The sequence below is a fragment of the Lutra lutra genome, chromosome 12, assembly GCF_902655055.1.
Source record: "Lutra lutra chromosome 12, mLutLut1.2, whole genome shotgun sequence".
Taxonomy (NCBI): domain Eukaryota; kingdom Metazoa; phylum Chordata; class Mammalia; order Carnivora; family Mustelidae; genus Lutra; species Lutra lutra.
This window is the reverse complement of record NC_062289.1, coordinates 7,752,079-7,762,275: the sequence shown is the minus strand read 5'-3', so window position 1 is coordinate 7,762,275 and position 10,197 is coordinate 7,752,079. Positions and strand designations below refer to the sequence as shown.

Here is a 10,197-nt window from a genome sequence, read left to right as displayed (position 1 = left end):
CAGAGATCACAAGTAGGCAGAGAGACAGGCAGAGAGAGGGAAGAAGCAGGCTCCCCACTGAGCAGAGAGCCGGATGTGGGGCTCGATCCCAGGACCCTGAGATCATGACCTGAGCCGAAGGCAGAGGCCTAACCCACTGAGCCACCCAGGTGCCCCAGGACTCATGCTTTTCTTAAAGATGCTCCAGATTGGTCCCTCCCCTTTTAGCCATGTGAAGACAGAGAAAAAAGAGCTATCTATGAACCAGGACCCTGGTCCCCACCTGACACTGAGCTTCTTAGTACTTTGATCTTGGGCTTTCCATCCTCTAGAACCGTGTTTATATCTAGAACTGTTGTTTATAAGCCATCCCTATCCAGTCTGTGGCATTTTATTATAGTAGCTAAATGGACTGAAATATTTGTCTTTCTACGAAGAGAATGCAGTGTTTTATTTCATGTCAGTGCTACGTGCAAGTAAAACCACGAGGTAGCTCTGTTCAGCAGAGGGACTCAGAGGGACCTGGCCCAAGACACAGTCTGTCCGCTCCCTGCGGGAGGTCTCGCAGGCAGAGGACTTGGGACCGTCCAGCTATTGATGCAGCCATACCCAGGCACAACTGCCAGGGGAAAGGGAGTTCTCCGACCCTCTTTTCCTCATTTTTCAGAGGGAAGGAATTATTGGCCCAAAGGAGAAATTCTTTTATAAGCCACTTTTACATTACTTGGGATATTTATTTATCAAGACAATATATAAAAAAGAGCAAATAAGCAGGATTCATAAACAAAAAGACTAACCAACAGATGTGGATTATTTGTGGTTATTCAAGTTATTCATGGTCCCCAGGACAGGCAAACATTGTGTGTCTTCCAGAAAGTCACCCAAACCCCAGCCTGCCTTAGTCAAGAATAAAGATCATGATTCAGAGTGCCTGGGTGGCTTGGTTGGTTGGGTGACCAACTCTTGATTTCAGCTGGGGTCGTGATCTCAGGATAGTGGGTTGAGCCCCATGTTGAGCTCTGCCCTGAGCAGGGAGTCTGCTTAAGATTCTCTCTCTCCCTGTGCCCCTCCCCCTGCCCCATATACACGCTCTCCATCTTTCTCTCAAAATAAATAAATCTTAAAATAATGTTTTTTAAAAAGAGCATGATTAATTAATAATTTGGATCTTTGGGGTTTTTTTTTTTATTTTTTTTTTTTAAGTAGGCTCCATGTGCATGACGGAGCCAAATGTGGGGCTTGAACTCACAACCCTGAGATCAAGACCTGAGCTGAGATCAAGAGTCAGTTGCTTAACAAACTGAGCCACCCAGCACCCCAATAATTCTGACCTTTAAGAAGGAAAAATGGTTGTGGTGAAAGGTTTCATCCCCTAGTTAAGAACTGTCCTAATCATGCTCCATAATTTTGTTCTATGAATTTACATAATATTTAATTTTTAAGGGGACCATCACATTCTAATTCATCTTCCCAATACCAAAATAGAAAAGTAATAAATATTTTATGCCATTTTGAAGTGGAAGAATTGAAACAAGGTATATTCATGTTCCACTTCAAATAGCAAAGCAACATAGATTTGAACTTCGCTTTCTTTGCACAATTTAATAAATAGGGTTCTTAATTACAGATGTGGAGAAACAAGGACGTCTGCTATCACCATTGCTGTTCAATCTTGTAGTGGAAGTATTATTCAGAGTAATTGCCAAGAAAAAGAAATAAAAGACATTCCAGATTAGTAAGGAAAAGTAAATCTATTTCTATTTACAGTTGACATGACCTTACATGTAGAAGACTCGAAGGAATCCACAAAGAAACTATTAGACCAAAGGAAAGACTTTAGCAAGGTTACAAAATACAAAATCAATACACAAAATCAAATTCTATTTCTCCACATAAGCAATAAACAATCCAAAAATTAAATAAAGAATATACTACATTTACAATAATGTTAAAAAGAATAAAATACTTGGGAATAAATGTAACACAAATATAGGACATCTACGTGGAAAACTACAAAATATCATTGAAAGACATTTTTTAAAAGATTTTATTTATTTGTCAAAGAGAGAGAAAGAGAACACAATCAGGAGGAGCAGCAGGCAGAGGGAAAAGCAGGCTCCCTGCTGAGCAAGAAGCCCTATACAGGGCTCAATCCCAGGAACCTGGGATAATGACCTGGGCCAAAGGCAGACACTTAACCAATGGAGCCACCCAGGCATCCCCGTTGAAAAACATTTTTAGGTCTCTGCCTCTGGCTCAGGTCATGATCCCAGAGTCCTGGGATCAAACCCCGAATCAGGCTTCCTGCTCTGCGGGAAGCCTGCTTCTCCCTCTCCCACTTCCTTGTGTTCCCTCTCTTGCTGTGTGTGTATCTCTCTCTGTCAAATAAATAAATAAAATCTTAAGAAAAAAGAAAGAAAGAAAGACATTTTTTAAAGACCAGACTGAGTAGAAAGACATCCTGTGCAATTGATTGGAAGATTTTGTACTGTTAAAATAGCGAGACTCCCCAAACTGAACTACAGATTTAAAGCAGTCTCTATCAAATACCCAGCTACCATTCTCATAAAATTAATAAGTTTATCCATATGGAAACAATATGGATACTATTGACTTATATTCATGCAGAAATTAAGGGAACCAGACTGGACAAAACTAACCCAAAAAAAGAACAAAATTAAAGGACTTCTGCTTCCCAGTGTCAAAACTTATTACAAAGCTACAGCATCTACTGTATTACAGCATCTACAGCATTACTGACATAAGGACAGACATATACACTAATGGAATAAAACTGAAAGTCCAGAAATAATCATTTACATTTGTGGTCAATTGCTTATCAATAAATATGCCACAACAATTCAACAAGGAAAGAATATTTTTTTCAAAAAATGGGACAACCCGATATCCACATGCACAAGAATGAATTTGGATTCATACCTCACATGGATCGAGGTCCTAAATCCAAGCACTTGAGATTATAAAATTCTTGGGGAAAAAATAGGCATAAGTGTTCATGACTATGAATTAGGCAGTGGTTTCTTAGATATGGCAACAAAAACACAAGCAAAAATTTAAAAAGGTAAATTGGACATCATCACAATGTAAAATTTTGCGCTTCTAAGGATACTATCAAGAAAGTGAAAAGTCAAGCAAAGAGTAGGAGAAAACATTTGCAAACCATGTATCTAATAAAAATCTCTTATGCAAAATATGTTAAAACAACAAAAATCCTTATAACTCAACATTAGAAAAACTACCCAATTTAAAAATGGGCAAAAAATCTGAATAGACAGTTCTTCAAAGAAGGTATCCAAATGGCCAATAAACACGTGGGAAGGCTCGGCCACCTAACATTAAAGAGAAGATGCTTCTCTCAGTGGTTTCCAGGCCCGGGATTTCGACTTTTGCGTATAAGAAAAACAAGAAGAAGCTGTATGTGTCGCTGCCTCAGCAGATGGCGTCACCTCATCCAAGCAACAGTACCCCTGGCAGCAGCAGGGGGAGCAATGGAAAGGACCAGCTGAGTAAAACCAACATCTATATCCAGGGATTGCAACCAGGCATTACTGACCAGGACCCTATCAAATCGTACTGGTCATATGGCAGGATTGTCTCCCCTGAGGTCATACCGGAGAAAAGCACCAGCAAGTGCAACAGCTGTGGCTTTGTGGACTTTGACCGTCCTTCGGCAGCACAGAAAACTGTAACAGCACTGAAAGCCAGTGGCATACAGGCACAGAGCCACAAAGCAACAGGGGCAGGACCCCACGAAGTTATACCTGTCAATCCTTCCACTAGCAATGGATAAGCAGGAACTAGAAGAGGAAGCCCTCTGGCCAGGTTATCCTCACTCGAATCCTCCGAGACACCAGTGGGACCAGCAGAGGGGATGGCTTTGCAAGAATGGAGTCCACAGAGAAGTATGAAGCCATCATCACCCACTTTAATGGAAAATGTATTAAGACACCCGCTGGAGTTCCAGCCCCATCTGACCCCTTGCTTTGCAGGATTGCTGACAGTCCGCAGAAATGGCAGAACCAAGGGAAGTCTGTGCAAAATGGACAGGCCTGGCTAAGGAATGCAGCTGTGGGTGGTATAGCCTTGACCTAGGACCCCAGCCCAGCTCTTCAGAATCCGTTTTCCCATTATAACATCTCCTGCAGCAGGATGCTTGCTCAGTCTGCACCCTCCCCGTGTCTTCCATCTCCTGTGTCTTCCGACCACATGTGAGCCACACATGTGTGACTGACTCACACGTCTCCTCTGCCATCACCCAAGCCGTCTTGGATGCACCACCCATCATACCTCCTGCAGCTTTCAGCTTCAGTTCTGCCCCGAGGGATGGATCACCCCATTTCTCTCCAGCCTGCCTTCACAGTGGGACCGCGTACCCAGCAGGGGGCACCTCTCCCTCAGCAGCACAGGCATGTACATGCCTGTGGCTGTCACTACACAAGGAGCGTACATCTCCCAGTACACCCCTGTGCCTTCTCCCAGGAACCGAACCCACAATATCTCTGAGGTATGCCCACACAAATGCACTACTGGAGGTGCTGATGCTTCCGGACTCCAGGGAGCTAACCAGGAACACCTTCCAACCGTGGGCCTGGCTCAGCACGAACACCTGGGCATCGCTTTTCACAGGTCTGGGCCCGGAAAAAGATCTCTGCACTCCGGCCCTCTGCTTATTCCTCCATTTGTGAGGGCGCTGAGGGCAACTGTCACTTTTGGTGTGTGCTGCATTCAAGGAGATCAAAAAACTTTCTTTTCTTTCTTTTGCCAAGAAAGTTGTATATTTTGTTCCTAACTGCAACATACTCTTTCCATATATCCCCCCAAAACAAAAACAAAAACATATGAAAATATATGGAACATCTTTAGTTATCAAGGAAATGCACATCAAAAAAAAATCAAAATGAGATACTTCTTCACCCTCTCCAGGTTGGCTGTAATCACAAATAGGGGAAATAGCATTGTTGGCCAGGATGTGCGGAAATTGAAACCCTCACACCTGCTGCTGGGGGTTGAGAGTGGTGCAGCCACTGTGGAAAACAGTCTGGCAGTTCCTCCAAAGCTGAATAATGGGATTAACATATGACCTAGCAATTCTCTCCTGGATACCCCCGAGAGAACTGAAATAGTCAACAGTTCCTCAAAAAGGTAAAGATAGAATTACTATGTGACCGGCTAATGCTACTTCTAGGTACGTGCCCCCTGAATGAAAACACGTACCCACATAAACTTGTATATGAATGTTGATAACGGCCTCCTTTGTAAGAGCTGAAAGGTAGAAGCGACCCAAATGTCCATAATTAATGAGTGGATAGACATGGGTGTGTGGAATGGATAAATCGTATCTATACAATGAAACATTATGTAGCTAAAAAAAAAAAAAAAAAAGTAAGAAATACTGATGTACCCTATAACATGGATGAACCTTGAAAACATTATGCCAAGTGAAAGAAACCAGACACAAAATAGCACATAGTATATGATCTCATTTAGATGAGCTGTCCAGAGCAGGCACATCTACGGAAGCAAAATGATTCAGAGTTTACTTAGATTTGGTGGTCGTTGGGGCAACTGAGCAGTAATAGCTAAGAGGTGAGGGGTTTCTCTCTGAGATGATGAAAATGTTCTAAAATTACCTTGGTGACAGTTGCACGTATCTGTAAACGTATTTAAAAACCATTGAAATGTACACTTTAAATTTGTGAATTACTTGGCACATGAATTCTATTTCAATAAGGTGTTATGAAAAGAAAAGCAGTAAGACATTAAGTTGAAAACAAGAATTTCTTTTATATTTAGTAAAATTACTCAGTAGTTTCTATTTTCATATGTTTTTATAAAATTACTAAGTAACTTACCTTCTTTGTTCAACATTGCATCATTGTCATTGGGCCAATAGATAGACATCTGTTGATTCTGTCTTATTTTTTTAAAGATTTTTAAAAATTATTTATTTGAGAGAGAGAACACACGCACTAGAAAGAGAGAAAGCACGAGTGGGGGGAGGGGCAGCGGAAGAGCAGGGGGAGAAGGGAATCAGATGTGGGCTCCATCCTTGGGGGACTCCGGGATTGAGACCTGAGCCGAAGGCAGATGCTTAACCGACTGAGGCACCCAGGCACCCCAATTCTGCTCTTTTTAATACTTGCACAATATTCAATATTGCATGCTTGAAGGTACCACTATTTGCCATCCTCTTTATCGATGTTTGTATTGTTTCTAGTGTTTTGCTTTTACAAACAATGCTGCAATAAATATCCTTATACATAAAAAAAAAGAGTTCATTTTAAGGGGCGCCTGGGTGGCTCAGTGGGTTAAGCCTCTGCCTTCGGCTCAGGTCATGATCTCAGGGTCCTGGGATTGAGCCCCACATCCGCTCTCTGCTCAGCAGGGAGCCTGCTTCCATCTCTCTCTCTCTCTCTCTCTCTCTCTCTGCCTGCCTCTCTGCCTACTTGTGGTTTCTCTCTGTCAAATAAATAAAATCTAAAAAAAAAAAAAGGCTATAAGTCAAACCTCTATTCTAAAAAAAAGAATTCATTTTATAAAGAACTTAATTTGTAAAGACACCAAGATAGTTCTGTAAGGAGAATCAGTGTCCTTTCCAGAGAATTTGTGAGAGCAGTATTTTCCATGTATCTGGTGACATTTAGACTCAGCCTTCTAAAGTGATAGATAAGATGAATGGCCCTTATGTGAACCTTTGAGCTTCATTCCCAGGCGTCTGCATTATTCAGCAAGACGTTTCCACCCCCGTCCCCCTACTGCCTTCCCATTGAGGTAACTGTTCACTCTGTCATCTAACCACTGAAAAACTTTCCCTTTGGTAAAATGAGGTAAGTATATATTTCCATCTTCACACTGTGAGATTTAATTAGCTAATGATGGAAAAGTCCTTGGATGAAGAGTGCAATGGAAGTTCAAAGTAATATTGTTATTATGTTTAAATATATTCTCAATATGTTAAAGTCACATAACCTTGCTGTTACAGTCAGATATGTGATTCTGGGCAAGCATTACTTCCAGGGAGAAAAAATAAGAGCTAGCTTTTTGGAGATCTAGCACAAAGGCATATTTTCCTGTGATCTTAAGGTGGTGCCCATGTTTGCCACCTCTCTCAATTCAACTCTAATGATAATGGCCTCCATTTGTGCCCCTGCTGCCTGTAATCTATTTAATTGAAGTTACAAAAATGACCCTGACTTTCAGCCCTGCCTTGGCAGGTGGTGCAGCTGTGCTGAATATTTCTTGGATCTGTAAATAAAATACTGATTCTAGTCACTTCTACAGAATGCATTTTGATACTGCAGATTTTTTTCAGTGTTGGCTCAATTAAGTTAGGTATCTCTAAGGGAAAGTAGGTTATCAGTTAAGGCAAAAAGGCAGTCCACAGCTAACACTGGTAATTTCTTTAAAAAGTGCTTTGAGCCCTCTCCTAATTTGTGAAGGTAACCTTACACAGCAATCAGATAGATTAAACACTGTGTCATGTTGACTCTGAAATGAAGACAAAAGCCTTGGAATTCTAAAGAACATCTTCTCATACATCAGGTCTCTACAATCAATACATTCTTTACTGGTAGTATTTTAGGACACCTGAGATGGTCTAGGGCGGATTGGGTTTCTAAGGGACCTTTGGCTGACCACTGAAGACCTCTCCACCTTTGCTTCTCAATGGGAATTTGGCCCATGTTATGTGCTTAATAAACATTCTAATAGAAAAATGAATGTACTTCCAGATGATGCTTAAGATCATTGTCCTGGTAGTTTCTGAACATAATTTGTTCATCATAAGTGTTTCCCCTCTCTGGGAATTCATATCCCTCATCTTTGTTCTGAGTGTACCTAGTAGGCAGACTAAGAGCTCCCCCAAAGATGTCCACAGCCTGATTCGTGGAACCTATGGACTCCCTTACTGATTAAGGTTGCTGATGGAATTAAGATCGCTAATCAGGAGAGTTTAAAATAGTGAGACTGGGTGCCTGGGTGGCTTAGTCATTAAGCATCTGCCTTGGTCATGATCCCAGGGTCCTGGAATCGAGCCCTGCATTGGGCTCCCCGCTCCATGGGGGACCTGCTTCTCCCTCTCACTCTGCCCTTGCTTGTGTTCTCTCTCTTGCTGTCTCTCTCTCTATGTCAAATAAATATATAAAATCTTAAAAAAAAAAAAAAAAAAAAGCTAGATCGGGGTACTTGGGTTGCTCAGTCGGTTAAGCGTCTGCCTTAGGCTCAGGTCATGATCCCAGGGTCCTGGGATCGAGCCCCATGCCCGGCTTTCTGCTCAGCGGGGAATCTGCCTCTCTCTCTCTCTCTCTCTCTGTACTGCCCCCTCTGCTTGTGCCCACTCTCTCTCTTGCTCACTCTTGCTCTCTCTCTCTCTCTCTCTTAAACTCTTTTTAAAATAATAAAATTGCAAGAGTATCCCAGATTTTCTGAGTGGGTTCAGTATAATCACAGATAAACAACAAAAAAAGGCAAAGGTTAAAAAAAAAAAAAAAGACAAAAAAGGAGGTCACACAGTGAGGCATGTGAGATTCACTTGCTATCACTGGCTTTAAAGACAGAGGAAGGGGCTAAGCTCCAGAAGCCAGAAAAGGCAAGAAACGGGTTTTGTTCCACAATCTGTGGAGAAGACGTAACCCTGCAGACACCTTGATTTTAGCCCAGGGAGCTCCTGGTCAGACTTTTGACCTGCAAAACTGTAAAATAATGAATTTTTGTTGTTTTAAGCCAGCAAGTTTGTGGTCATTACAGCGGCACACAGAAAATGCATACGGTACCCTTTTTTCTTGTTGACTCACTAGAGTTCCTTGTATATTCTAGATGCTGACCCATGTTCTACTTTTCCATATTAAAAGTATCTCCTTACCTTTCTTAGGATTTTTTTTATTTATCTGAGAGAGAGAACACAAGCAGTGGGAGTGGGAGAGGGAAAAACAGGCTTCCTGCCAAGCAGGGAGCCCGATGGGGGGCTCGATCCCAGGACCCTGGGATCATGACCGGAGCCAACAGCAGACACCCAACAACTGAGCCACCCAGGTGCCCCATCTCCTTACCTTCCAATCTGTCACTTTTTCTATGGTGTCCTTCATTTAGCAAAAATCCTTAATTTTTGTTAAGTCAAATATCTCGTTTTTTTCTCTCATGGATTGTATTTTCTGGTATTTTATTTAAAACCCTTTCTCTTGAGGTACCTAGGTGGTTCAGTCAGTTAAGCATCCAACTCTGGATTTCAGTTCTATTCATGGTCTCAGGGTTGTAAGATCGAGCCCTGCATTGGGCTCCATACTCAGCAGGGAGTCTGCTTGAGAGTCTCTCTCTCTCTCCCTCTCCCTTTGCCCCCGCAAATAAATAAATAAACATCTTAAAGCCCTTTCTCTCCCTCAAGTTCCAGAGACATTTTCCTTTCCTTCTTTTGTTGGAGTTATGGCTTAACCCAGAGTTAATCTGGGCTTCTAGTTCACAGACAACTTTTTCTTTCATGTGGTATAAAGTAGATCTCTGTTGGTTAGGATACTGGCCCAACTACTTTAATGGTGTCCAAACCATCTGTGGCCTAAGAAAGATAAAAATTTCTCTCTCACCGGAGGTGAAGATACCAGCAGGCAATCCAGATGTGTGGGACCCCGACACGGTGCCTTCTATTCCAGAGTCCAAGCAGCTGTTCTAGTACAGGTTTTATCTCAAAAGACAAGGAATGTTTTCCTTCTCACTTGCTTTCTGATAAATGTATCCAAAGACAGAAACTTAATATTATGTTCTGCTGAAGCAGAAGATTGTAAGACCATCTAAAGATTCGTCTCCCAGTGTTTTGGCTTTAAGTGCCTTCACCATCGTATATTCCTGAGAATCTTATGACTTGCTTGGAGATTTCCGTTAACACTTGGCAGATTTAGCAGTTTGTCCTGGTTTTCCCCGCATTGCCTGTCCTAGAATCATCTATGAAATTTTTGCCTTTGGTTTTCAATGTTGTGTCATGGTGTAATTTGGGGAGATAAACTAATTTAATAATCAGTGATCCAAATGTCAGTTAAAATTTAATTGATCCTATGAAATAGGTTACCAGGAGTGGGGGGGGAGTACTGTTGAATGGGTACAGAGTTGCAATTTGGGAAGATGAAAAGTTCTGGAGCTGGGTGGTGTGAGGATCAGACAACATTGTGAATGTGCTTATGCCACTGAGCTGTGCAGTTAAAAATCATTAGC

The 10,197-nt window shown here is 41.9% G+C and overlaps 1 pseudogene; it reads left to right on the top strand.

The window, feature by feature from the left end:
• Window positions 1-2,371: 2,371 nt before the first annotated feature.
• Window positions 2,372-5,977, top strand: LOC125082472 (RNA-binding motif, single-stranded-interacting protein 2-like; annotated as a pseudogene).
• Window positions 5,978-10,197: the final 4,220 nt, after the last annotated feature.